The sequence below is a fragment of the Triticum urartu genome, chromosome 4A (assembly GCF_056163025.1).
Source record: "Triticum urartu cultivar PI428250 chromosome 4A, HENAU_Tu73, whole genome shotgun sequence".
Classification (NCBI taxonomy): domain Eukaryota; kingdom Viridiplantae; phylum Streptophyta; class Magnoliopsida; order Poales; family Poaceae; genus Triticum; species Triticum urartu.
This window is the reverse complement of record NC_141876.1, coordinates 616,143,298-616,157,456: the sequence shown is the minus strand read 5'-3', so window position 1 is coordinate 616,157,456 and position 14,159 is coordinate 616,143,298.

The window sequence follows — 14,159 nt, the reverse complement described above, 5'->3', positions numbered from 1 at the left end:
TATTGGCGCAAGCAATGGCCTTCTTGTACTAGTCGTCTCACCAAAATAAGTCATAATATGTACGCACGAGTGCAGTAATCACCTCGGCAAAACAACTTTGGATACATCCTATAAATTGATGCCTCCGAGTCGGCATAGGCACCAACGTCGACCTTCTTGTTTGCACAGCCGCAGCAACTAAACATCAGCAACAATAGCCAGTTATAACCACCACCAACACCAAAGCCATGGCGCCCTCTCGCATCCTCCTCCTAGCCGCGATCCTCCTGGCCCTGGCTTCTGTCCAGGTGCGTGGCCAGAGCATGCCGCCTTCACCGGCAATGGCACCGGCATCATCCGCTGGAGGTGGCAAGTGCATGTTGAATGACGCAGCTGCGCTTGGAGTGTGTCTTAACCTTCAATCGGGCAGGACAAGCCTGTCCGAGAAGAACCGGTGCTGCCATCGGATCCAGGGGATGCAGAGCGCCGCCGACTGTCTGTGCTTGGCCTTCAAGCTGGCTGGTGGCCTTGTCGGCGCCAATGTTGCCGATGGCGTCAATTCCGTGCTGTAGGTGTACTGGTTTCGACCCGGCTTACTATGTGTGCATACTGGTTTATACAAATAAATAAGAATTTGCGATCTACTTATCGTACTTGTTGTGTGGCCCCATCTGACGACTATGTATTTAGATCATCTACAACCACATACACCAAAATCCAGCCGCCAAACGCCTATAGACGCGTTCGGGCGCCTCCACGGATAGTGACAGTACAAGTGTACAACACACAAAGAATTGATTCCACAACCACAAATACCATTTTCAAAGCATCAAATAAATATCATTACATGCAACATAAAACTAAAGTTGGGTCGAGCTCGTCCAGCTTCGCCCTGTCCATGACTTGTGGATGGCTGCGCCCCTCAAGGTGTTGGTGCGGTCACTGGCGTGGTAGAGTAGGACATGTGACAATGTACCGGCTCATGGGACTCAATTTGCCGCCGTCTCCTATGTCCTCCTCTTCCTCCTCGGAGCCCGTCACCTCGTGGACGTGATATCAATGATGGGTCTGTCGTGGTCGGAGCCGCAGATGTCCACCACGACACAGTTGCAGCGCTCAGGGTTGGTGGGCATCGTACAGGTTCTAGGAGAGTGCGACACCAGGGCGCTCAGGGGACTGGAGCGCGGGCAGCATGAGCAGGACTTGGAGCCGCAAGGGGAGCTAGCGATAAGCGGCGGGGCGACCCTTCTGCACCTCCCGGCTGACGACGGATCCGGCCGAAACTGTAAACCATGGCGGGGAGTGGAGAGGACGGGTGACATCGCGGTGGAGGGGATGGGAGGCGACGGTGAGCATGGAGGGGTGGCAGAAGATCCAAGCCACGACGAGGAGAGATATGGCAACCGCGACATCGTGGCGAGGAGATATGGTGGTGGCGAAACTGTGGCGAGGAGACATGGCGGTGTCGACTTGTGTGGGTTGAGTGAGATGTGAGTAAGGGCTTGTGTCCATACAGCGAGGAAGTGAGAGGGGTGACCTATTTTTTTATTACAAAAATCGGTTGTTCTTTTATATAAATGAAATCAACTATTTGCTCCTAGAGAAATGTAACATATTTTTATAGTGAACAATATCACATACCTTAAATTGTAAATCCTCTAGAATAATCATCAACAAGTGATTTATAAGTGAGCTTAAATTTATTAAAATCGGGATGCAACTTATATATAAAAACTTATATGTTTGTCGCCCATGACAACGCACGGGCACTCTACTAGTAAATATAAGATGTTTAACTTTTTCCTAAATGAATGCATATAGACACGTTTTAATGTAATTGTCCACTAACTTTAACGCATACATAGTTGATATCCAAATATCGGAAACATCTTATATTTGTGAATGGAAGGAGTAATAGTTAAGAATTTAGGCTGCACCGAGGATCTGTACCATTAAAGGGAGCTGGTAGCATCGCCTCCACCTTCTCCCCCGGTTTTTCCTCCCCGTGCCTTTTCCTCCACTTTTCTTTTTGGTAATTTCAACAGATGTCGCATAATAAAACCAATGTAAATAGAGTAACTTGAAGTAATCAAAACAAAATCGATACTTTCTAAAACCAAGTCATGTCTCAACTCAATCGAAGAAAATAAAATGAATTCTTACCAAAATCTCAGCTCAATAAAAAAAATCTTACTCTTTCCTATCCATATCCAAATCAAATCAAATCTTGCCAAAATCTCAACTAAATGAAGACTATACTTGTCTTCCTCTACCCGTACTCAAACTAAATTAAATTTTATCAAAATCTAGAGTACACGAATGTAAGGTATACATTGGACATGATTTATGCTGAACACTAGAATATTTATACCCCCATTTCAATGCATGGGCAAATAGCTAGTAAAGAAGAAACTGTAGTACCTCACTTAAGTACAACAAGCAATCGGGTCGAGTACATCCATCCATCATAAAACATTAGTAAGTAGGCGCGCAATAGGCGTTGCTCTCGTCGGACAGCGACGACAGCGGGGAGTTGCCCATGAGTTTGAGCGGGATGCAGATGTAGGTGGCGCGGTGGGCCACACCCGGGCCGTAGTCGGTGATGAAGCCATCCACCTCCATGGCCACGTCGATGCTGTTGTGGCCTGTTTGGTTGGGCAAGAGCTTCCGGAGGTACGACAGGTTCAACTTCATGCCTACGCGCTCCGTCAAGATGTAGTCGGCCTCCTTCCCTTGAGACAAGAATATCTTAGCCTTCAGGTTGAACGTAGCGATGAAGGTCCGGTTCTCCGGTGGCAAGGATAGGTACTCCTGGCTGTCGGCGAGCCGGATGGTGACGTTGTGGTAGTAGATGGAGGTGCGATTTCTGAGGTTGGTAGCCTGGAGAAAGAAGGTGAAACGGTACAGGTCACCGGATTCGGAGACTCTTCTTACCGCCACGGAGCTGCTAGGGATCCGGAGTTGGAGCTTGAGGGGATTGAACAGCAGGAACACCGCCCAGACAACGAGGACGCCGGCGAACACGGCGACCGCCGTGGCGACCACGCTGCGCACCAAGCATAGCCAACGGAACCTTGAGGCCTTGCAGAAGACGCCGGCGCCGGCTGCCATATATGAAAATGACGCTGATAGCTGGTGTGTTTCAAAATTCTGAACCGATGAGGTACGTATCTATGCAGCGCATAGTTCTTTTCAAAAAGAAAAAAAAAGGACCGGCTGTGTGTCTCAGAGAAAAGAAAAAAAATCAACTACCCCAAAGGCAAAGAAAGGGCCCTACGTAGATTTTGACTGATTTCAATGAGGTAGGTACCCATGCAGCACATGATTATCTTTTCTTTTCAAAAAGAAAAGAAAAGAAAAGGCTGTGTGTTTCCCAAAAGCAAAGAGAGAGGCCCATACGCAGATTTCGGCTAATTTCAGTGTTGTATACCCATGCAGCGCATGATTATCTTTTTCTTTTCAAAAAGAAAAAGGACCGGCTGTTATTTTCCTTTGTTGCTACTTACGTATCCATGCACGCAAACATTTATTTTCCAAAGTAATTATATTATTTTCCTTAATGCATTTGTTTCAAGTGCACGCTCCACACCGCTTTATCTTCATGGACTATGCACGATTCATGCATAGTCGATACACACAATGATCAGATGAAGTAAACTCTTCAATTTTGACCTCGCCTATTGGTACTCTTGGGAGTAGGCATCCCTGTTGTCACGGCCGCACAATGACTTTGAGATCGGCACTAGTGCTCATTCCATTTTGAAATACAAAGGATCCTAGCCGAAACACATGTTAGATATCACTAATTTTTTCATAGCTTTCTGAAAATATTTTTTAGTTTACAAAACCTTGATCAAAATTTTAAGTAGTTTCAGACGTAATAAAACCTTTCTGTAGCTAGGTGGCTAGGGTAAACTCTCCCCTCCAGTCTTCACCGACAAACCCGTGGATTCACCTCCCTTCTGCCTGCTGCTTCAGCGGCCATCGATTGGAAGGGGAATCCCGATGCCTTCGATCCAGTTAGCAGTTTAGCTTAGGCTTTTTAAGTCCTCACAGGCACAGCGATCGGGTGGATAGCGGCGCTTCTTCTTCGAATTTGTTTTCTGGGCTCCAATCCTCCTTGAGTTTGTCTGTCTGTACGTCGTCGACAGAGCTCCGACGTACATTCCCGCTGTCTTCTTGGGGCGGTGAGCTTAGAGTTTCTCGTCATGTGGCAAGATTTGATGTCAGGTGCTTCAGATCTAGGCAAGAGTTCAAAGGCAACAACTGAGGCTCCGTCCTTAGAGGCACATGCACGAAGACTTCCTGACTGTCATTGACAAGGTCAAGCCAGCTCCAGTAGGGGAGCGGCAACAATGGCGCGTCGGTGGCTCGTTCTGGCAGCAGTAGTGATCGTTCGGTGCTCTCGAAAATCTCGATGTAATTTTATTATGTTTGAGATGCTTTGTACTTTTGGTGAACTTTTATAATATATCTGTAGTTTTCCAATGTTCATAAAAACTTGTTGACTATCTGACAAGGTGTCCAGCAAGAATACATCGCATCAAACACATCCAATGGTGGATGTAGTTTGAGTATACAATCAAATACATACCTGTCTGTTTCAATAGTTTAAGGGATTGTGTGTTTCAAAAGAAAAAAGTGTGTAGCAGACTCACACGCATCTACGATTTCTATCCCAAAGGGAAAGAAAAAGGCCCTACGTATATTTTGGCCAACTTCAAAGATGTACCCGAACGCATGATTACCTTTTCTTTTTCTAAAGAAAAAGACCGGCTGTTATTTTTCCTTTCATTTAACATCATGGATACACACATGACGTAATGATACATGCACGTGGATACAGACAATGTGCGGATGAAATAAACCCTACAAGTTTACCACTCGCTCTCTTCCGGTCCACCGGGACTCCTTGGGCATACCTGTTTAGTGGACTGTGCAATGACTTTGAGATCCACACTATTAGTTTTATTTACTAGAGTATATTGCACACACTTGCTGATATGGACATATATTTTGGAGAGTACGCATATGACAAATCTCAGTAAACTTGCCATAGCTTTCCGAAATCTTTCATCGTTTACAAAAAATTAATTAAAATTTTAGACTTTTTCAAACTTCATAAAAACTTAATGAGTAACTGAATTCTCCTTTATTTCATGAAAACTTGGTGAATTTTTAGTAGTGCGCAAAACTTAACGAAAATTCAAAAAATCTTTCAGTTCATAAAGCTTTGATGAAATTATTCATTGCTTACACAAAACGAATGGATTTTGTCCAAATTTCTCATAGGTTTTTTGCTTACTTATAAACTTGGTCTAGGGTGTACGTAACACCAGGTGTCCCACATCAGCACCTCCCACTAATAGCCTAATTACTTTCCCGATCCAGTCCCGGTTTGCACAAATTTGTTTTTTTCTAACACATGGTTAAAAATGGACTTGGTTTTTCCTTAGAAGAAGTGCTAAAAACAGAAATTAAGAGTACTAAAATTCAATCTAAGAAAGAAAGAATTCTAGAAGTGGTATTACCTCAAAGAAGAAATGAACTTAAATAGAAGGAGAGAATAGCAAGTTTCTTTCTAGTTAAGAAAAAAATTGTAAGCTGACAGAAGTAATGTACTAAGAAAAAAAAGAAATTTCTTTATAAGGAAGAATGGATTATGTGAGTGGATTAACCCTAAAAATGAAATTAATGGTATACAAGTAACAAATCATAATGACTTATTATCAACCTCTTTTCTTATATGCAAAAATCAGAATGATTTGAAAACTTGCAAATAAATTACACAAAACTTGCACTCTTCTGTGCTATGCAATAACAAGTGTAAAGTAGTGCAACTTCAATAATAATTATGATTTAAGTAGCTCAATTACAGAAATGAATTCCAATCTATAGTCCTATTTTTTTTTAAAATAGTGTCACATGATTGCACCATCAAATCTCTGCCGCAGGCCCACATATAGGAGAAAAGCCAATCGACATAAAATCAACTAAACAACAACAACAAAATAGGAGCCAGAAACATTAGCACAAGTGAAAGTAAATGTCCTTTTTATGTCTTACTTATTTTCTTATCAGTAAACAAAGATATCTATAGACCAAAACAAAAATGTATTCTAAACAAATGATGACAAAACTTGCTACAATTTGCGTTGTTCCACAATATGCTAGAACGAGCATTTACAGTAGTGTAAATTTGCAGATAATGGTATTATTTTGAACAGAGATTGCATATATCTTGCATGTACACCTTCACGTTATACTCGGTGTTCAAACAACAGAACAACAACATTGAAGATTTGTCAACCATTGACATGTCCATGGTGAATTGCATCTCATGTCGGTGGCGCTGCCTCCCCCATCCCTCGATCTAAATAACGATGAGTATGTCGTGCAGTGATTGACAACTCCCCCCGTCCCCCGTGCCGCTCCCGCGAGCGGCCCGGGCGGAACCCTAGATCACCGCCGCCGCTCCCTTCCTTCGCCTTCCTTCTCCCTCGCCGATCTGATGGCTCCACGGTGGCGCTAGTGCTCGGGCGGCGGTTGGCGTCGACAAGCGGTGGCGGGCGCTGGGATCTCGGCGGCGCTCCGGCGTGTGCAGGCGGCGGCGGTCCCTGTGCGTGGTCGGCAGCTTCGTCTCTGACCCGGACGGCGCGGGGGATGGCGGCGGCCCAGCGTGGCCGGCGATCTGGATGCGGTGGTGCCGGTGGCTCGCTGATCTGCCGGTACTCCAGGGTCTGCCTGGTGGTGCTGGTGGTGACGGCGGCCCGTGCACGAGAGTTGGATTCCCTCGAACTGATCTGGGTGAAAACTTGCCTTCGGCTTCTGCTAAGGCCGGCGGTGGCGGCGCTATCTGCGTCGTTCCCTTCTTGAAGGCATCGCCGTGGAGAAGTTCAAGGTCACTCTCTGCTACCTCCGGGGGAAACCCTAGATCGGATGATCGGATGACGGCGGCGCTCTGGTGTCGTTCCTCCCTTGGAGGCGTCATTTTTGGAGGTACACACGTGATCGAGGGACCAGAAGACGGATTCTTTGGTGGAGCGGTGCTTCATCCTACACACTGATGGCGACGGATCTTGACGGCGTGGCGCAGTGCAGATTCGGAGTTCGCTGTGGGAGGATGGACTCGCGCAGGAGGACGGCGCTATCGGGCGTCGTGGTGGCGTCGATGACAGAGAGACCTGGCACGGTACATGCAACAATACAGCTCTGAAGATGGATTTGTGGCAGGTGGCTGCGGCGGCCTCATACCCGGCAGGCGTCCTGGTTGAGGAGTGCGCCGGACTGGTAGGTGCCCCATATCCGGCAGGCGTCCTGGTTGGGACCTCAGGTCTTAGATGTTTAGGTTTGGCTGCGATGTCTGTTTGGTATTAGGCCCAGACTATCTGCGCCTCTTCATCAATTGGATAGGTGTAGCGACAGTTGTTGTTTAGACGGTGGCTTTAGTCTTGCTGTTATATGGCTTTGTAAGGTTTTATGATAATAATTAATAAAGTGGTCGTATGCATCGCCCAGATGCAGAGGCCGGGGGTCATCCTCCTTTTCTAAAAAAAATGTCATGCAGTGATTAATGAGCTGTTAAAGGAAAAGCGTGTCCTTTACAATGAAGCGCAATGATGAGCGGCTGGGCCTAGCCGGTAAAAATATAAATCCCTCGCTTATCAGTTTGGCTGGGCCGGAACGGACTGAACAAAATGGACAAAAATGTCATCTTTAAGGCATCTGACAAATAGCTACGTGAGCACTATTTAAAGTGGTAAATCTAGCATTTACCGGTATGTAATGACAGAAGGTACGCCACTCAACTTTGTGTTCGTGATTCGTGCTAACTTTTGCCTTATTTTATTGATTGATATCTTATAAATATACGTTCAAGTTGAAACTTTTTATATATTTGAAATCCTGATGATAAAACCTTTAAAATAATGGATATAGTTTTAACTCGTTAAAATTTCATTGTTGGATTGAGTGAGATATATATTTCAGAAAAAATTTGTTTCACATACCGAGACAAATTTAACTCATTTGACAACACTGATTTCACTCAATTAAAAAAACTCCCAGTTTGGAAAGTATTTCATTTGTTTCAAACGCCGATTCATTCATTTCAGAAAACACTGATTTCATTAAACTCAAGTAATTTCACTAATTTCGAAAACTGATTTCACTCGATTTAGAAAATAGATTTCAGACATTCCAAAAAAACATATTTCACTCACGCCAATAAAACTGATTTATATCATATCAGGAAACTACGTTCACTCATTTTCAAAACTGATTCCACTCATTTCAGAAAAAAAAGATTTCAAATTATTTAAAAAAACTGATTTCACTCTATTTTATTTTATTTCACTCTCAAAAACGGATTTCACTTGTTTAAAAAAATAGATTACACTCAATTTAGAAAACAGACTGAAACAAAAAAACAAACTAGTTAAAATATATCAAACACTATTGGTCTTGTTTTTCTTTTTTGAATAGTTTCGTTTGCTTATATTGCCAGGAGTCCAAATATATATAAAAAATTGTTAAAATTGAAATACTGATTCTGTAGATATAAACAATTTAACTTAGGAAAGGTGAAATAAAATAGCAGATTTGTTTGGGAGAGAGAACATGCAACTCTGTTGCACTGCCTTACAGAAAGTGGTGAACCACGTGACTTAGGTAAAGAGATATATGAAGGAGTGTTTGCACAATACAGTAAAATAGTACTGGCATCATGGGACCCCTATTACACGAATCTTGAAGCACTTGAGTTGTGGATTCCTTGTCATTACATACGGTCACAGGTAGAAATGTGGCACTATTAAAAGTCGATCTGCATCCGGCCAAGAGAAGCAGCTTCAGCATTGGTTAGCTATAGTGCCAACTGCTCCGCGCGCAGATGCATGCTTTCCATGGCGAACCAGCTAGAGCACCATGGTGGCTGAAACACAAGATCCTCATCCTGACAGGCATGGCCCTAATCCTCGCCGCCAGCACTGTTATCATAGTCACCTGCATCATCCTCAGCCCCGCGCACATCCACTTCTCCATCACCGCGGCCAACAGTACAAACAGCACCATGGACGGCGAGAACGGGCTGTCCTTCAACTTCACCCTCGCCGTCGACAACCCCAGCCGCCGCGCAGGGGTGGACTATAGGGAAGTCATCGTGAGCCTGCAGCTCCCCAGTAAGCGTTTGAAGAACAACTCGGTGCCGGCGACGGTGAATGGATCCATGCCGCTGTACCAGCCGCGCCACAGCCACATATCCATGGCCGTGGCAGCGTTCGTGGAGAAGGACTTGTTGGACCTTTACCTGAAGAAGTTCTACAGAGGCCATCCGACGTTGACAATCATGGTCACAGCACTGGTCCGTTTCAAGGTTGGGGTGGCCTACTCCAGGCTCTATGACATTACGGTCTACTGCCCGCCTTTCGTCTTCTTCGACGTCTTCCAGGACGGCAACTTCAGTTATCATTTTGCGAAGGGCAACGCCAATTGCTCTGCCTGACATGCATCAGCCTATATATTTCATGATTGGGTCTGCAGATTTGTTGTGCAAATGCAAGTTTACAATTAACAGTTGGTATGATGTATGTGCTCGCTTGAGCTTCGATCTGCCCTAAATGTAGTGTGCTGTTCTAGTAATTTTTTCACTGCGGTACGGGTCTCATTTCTAAATTCATCGATTCCCTTCTTCAATCTTCTTCGATTCTAGTATTAATAAAACTGTATCACGTCCGATTAGTCTGAGGGGTCAAGGCCGTTTTTTTTTGTTTGCTTCAATATATGTCCCATTTGGCCCAAAGGTTATGCCGAAATTTTCTATAACGTCGTTTGTTATAATTCTTTTTCTTATACCTTGTAGGGCGTTTGTTCGATCGAACGATTCTCTGGACAAACTATAAATTGGTTCTTCAAGGTGGCAGAGGAAGGTATCATTCGAAAGGGTAACACAGAGATATTATGTCTTTGTAAGAAGTGCGAAAACAGAGTTTTGATCGAACCCTTTTTACTGGCGCTGTGAAGATGCACTTGCTCAAATATGGTTTCCTGCTAGGTCTGGACAAGGCACGAGGAAGATGAGGAGGACATTGTTTCCGACGTCGATGAAGGGACGACAGATAAAGGAGCGGGAAACCATGTTGATGAAGAGCGAGAAGAAGGTAACGACAAGGAGGTGCCCAAATATGAAGAAAATTAGGACTGACATGAAGAAAAGTCTCTGACGCAGGAGTGGTCATTGGCTACAATGTTGGAGGACCCTAATTTTAAAACTGAAAAGGATGAGTAATGGAAGAGTTGTTTTTAGAGAGGCTAGCACAAATTGATGCAACTGGAAGTAGACTTGACAACTCTACTGTATGAGGCTACAATCCGAACACACCCACCAGGATGTCAGGCTCAAACTTCTAGGCAACAAAACAAAATACAAAAGCACGGGCGCAAGCCTGGACGCGACATCTGAGTAATACCTATACCGAGTTTTTCCCGCGGGGAACATGTTGCCTCGTAGTGTTGAAGAGTCCAAGAAGATCGCGTGCCCTCTTAATTTTCTGCATCACATGTGCGTCAATAGTTGCATCATTTATTGAAACGAGCATGATAAGAATAGAGTCCAAGGTGCAACAAACCCCAATTCAAGCGTGGAAAGAAAAATGCTCAGTGCCCAGTGCCGGTTGTTGAGAACTAACCTATATATGTAATTTTATATCATTTTTGAGAACTAACCTATTAACTCAGTGCCCAGTGTCGGTTGTTGTTTTCTACATGTTTTTTGTTTTTCAGAAAATCAATATCAAACAAAGTCCAAATACGATAAAACTTTACAATGATTTTTTTATGGACCAGAAGGGACCCTAGGAACCTCGGGATGAGACCGAGAGAGGTACGAGAGTGCCACAAGCTCACACGGCGCGCCCCCTAAGCTTGTGGGACCTTCACAACTCTGTTTGACCTAATTACAACTCCATAAATTCCATAAATCCTGAAACTTACAGGCAGCCACCCTAAACACTTTTTTCGCCGGCGCAAACTTCTGTTCTTTTTTGCAATTCCATCTGGAGTCATTCTCTGATCCTCTGTCAGAGGGAGAATCTATGACAGAGGGCTTCTACATCAACCTTACCGCCCTCTAATGATGTGTGAGTAGTTTACCATAGACCTACGGGTCCATAGCTAGTAGCTAGATGACTTCTTCTCTCACTTTGATCTTCAATACAAAGTTCTCCATGATCCTCATGGAGTTATATAAAATGTAATTTTCTTTTGCGGTGTGTTTGTTTGGACCCGATAAATTTTGGGTTTATGATCCGACTATTCATTAAAAGTAATTGAGTCTTTGCTGTATTTTATTATGCATGATTGTTATAGATTTGGATTTCTCTTCGATTTATCCATTTGGTTTGGCTAACTAGATTGATTTATCTTCAGTGAGAGAGGTGCTTTGTGACGGGTTCAATCTTGCGGTGTACTCAACTCGTGACAAAGGTGTAGCGAGGTACGTATTTGTATTGTGTTGTCATTAAGGGTAAAATGATGGGGTTTGATTGAGTTTATTCTGTTTAAATTTGTCTTCTTGCTTCATGCATTACTTTGTTTGTTATGAACTTAATACCATAGATGCATGTTGGATATCAGTCGATTGGTGGAGTAATAGTAGTAGATGCATAATCGTTTCGGTCTACTTGTCACAGACGTAATGCTTATATACATGATCATTGCCATGAATAACATAATAACTATGCGTTCTTCTATCAATTGCCCAACAGTAATTTGTTTACCCGCCGTATGCTATGTCTCAAGAGAGAAGCCTCTATAGTGAAAACTATGACCCGTGGGTCTACTTTATTCATATTATAAAAACCAAAAATACCTTGCTACACATTATTTACTTTATTTTATTTTACAATTTATCTATCTACCACTACCATATTTGATCCTGGCAAGTAACGAGTTCAAGGAGATTGACAACCCTCTTGCCAGCGTTGGATGCAAACATTTGCTCTTGTGTGTGCAGGTGTTGTTCACTAGGCTTTTTGTGATTCTCTTATTGGTTTGATAACCTTGGTTCTCACTCAGGGAAATACTTATCAACTACTATATTGCTTCACCCTTCCTCACCGGGGAAAATCCCAACACAGCTCATAAGTAGCAGAAAGAATCTCCGGCGCCGTTGCCAGAGAGACATCATCAAAAACCTACAAGTACCTGCACTCAAATTATCATCTACTTACTCTACTTTTTATTTGCTTTATTTTCTTTTACTAATCTCGTAAAAAATATATAAAACATATTTTTTTACGTTGCTAGTTTGCTTGTTTGCTCGCTTGAAGTTGCTACCATGTCTGAATTTGTTACCACTAAATGAGGAAGTGAGGATAGCAAAACTAATGAGAATAAAACTCCCGTAAATTAGAATACTAAAGCTTTTGTGACGGAAGTGGGAACATTATAGGGAAAAGTATTATTCAAGAGTTCTTCACTTGTAAAATCTTCTTGATGTGCGGGATTAGTGATTATAATCGCCATAATCATTGTTACTGGCTTCCTAGTAGGATCATTGGCGACCACGTTGGATTTTCCTGGATGGTAAATGACCCCAAGGTCATAATCCTTGATTAACTATAGACATCTTCTCTGCCTGAGATTGAGGTCTGGTTGGGTGAAAATATATTTGAGACTCTTGTGGTCCATATATATCTCACACCTTTGCCAATAAGGAAGTGCCTCCAAATCTCCAAATCAAGAATCACGGCTTCCAATTCCAATTCATGGGTGCGGTAGTTTTGTTCATGTGGCCATAGCTATTTACATTTATATGTCACAACTTCTCCCTCTTGCATTAACACGCAACCAATCCCACATCTGGAAGCATCACAATATATGTGGAAACTTATGTGAATATCCGGTAGAGTCAAGACGAGGCTTGTAGTCAATATTGTCTCCAGCACCATGAAACTAGAATCACAAGCCTCAGTCCAAACAAATTTGTGATCCTTCTTCGCCTCAAACTTGCTTTACAAGCCTCAGCCCAGACAACTTTGCCATCAAAGGGGTATGTCGGAAAATAGAAACTGGTGGAGAAAACAGGTTGAACACATGCTTCTAACATGTCTAGACAAATAAAATACTCCTTTTATACACAATTGCGCGGGGGCAATAGTGTAATCGTTCAATTTCCTTAGTTTATTTTAGCAGTCTTGTCGTGTCAAATATGTCGGCTATGGCAAAACATCAGAAACTGCCTGGCCTCTTCTATCCTTGACGCAATTACATTTGTAATGTAATAAAAATATGTACACGTGTGTTTCAGTGAGCGAAAGAAAAAAAAACTAACTATCGCAAAGGCAAAGAAAGAGTTCATGCGTAGATTTTGGCTAATTTCAGTGATTTACGTACCCATGGAGCGCATGATCATCTTTTCTTTTCAAAAGAAAAAGGATCGACTTTGTTTTAATACAATACAAACGCAAACACTAATACATACAAACATACACTCACCCTTATGAATACACACACCCTATCCTATGAGCACTTTTGAGAGACCAAGCCGACACATCATCTTCAGATCGACGAAGTCGCCACAGACATCTCCTCCCACTAAACGCACATCGTCGAAAGGCCTAGAATAAATTCTGAAAAATGCGAGCGCCAATTTCATGTCTAGGAATTGAACCTTGGTGGGACGTGGATAACAATGTCCTCTGGACCATCCGACCACGGGTTGGTGAGCAAAAGGACCGGCTGTTATTTTCCTTTATTGATACATACACATGCAGCATGATAATCTTTTCTTAAAAGAACAATATTATTTTTGTTTATTGATTCTTTATTGTTTCTAGTGCATGTACCGCCGCTTTATTTGCTACATATACCAGTCTGATTCAATACGTTGGGCAATTGTGTGTTTCAACAGAAAAGGTGAGTACCAAACTCACAAGCATCTATGATTTCTGTCCCAAAGGAAAAGAAAAAAGCACTACATATATTTTGACCAACCTAAAAGATATACCCATGGAACGCATGATTACCTTTTCTTTTTCTAAAGAAAAGAGCCGGATGACATAATTCTATAGTTTAACATCATGGTCGTGGACATGATGATGGACTACTCATGACGTAATGATGCATGCAGGTCGATACACGCAATGACACGATGAAATAAACCCAAGAATTTTACCACCGGC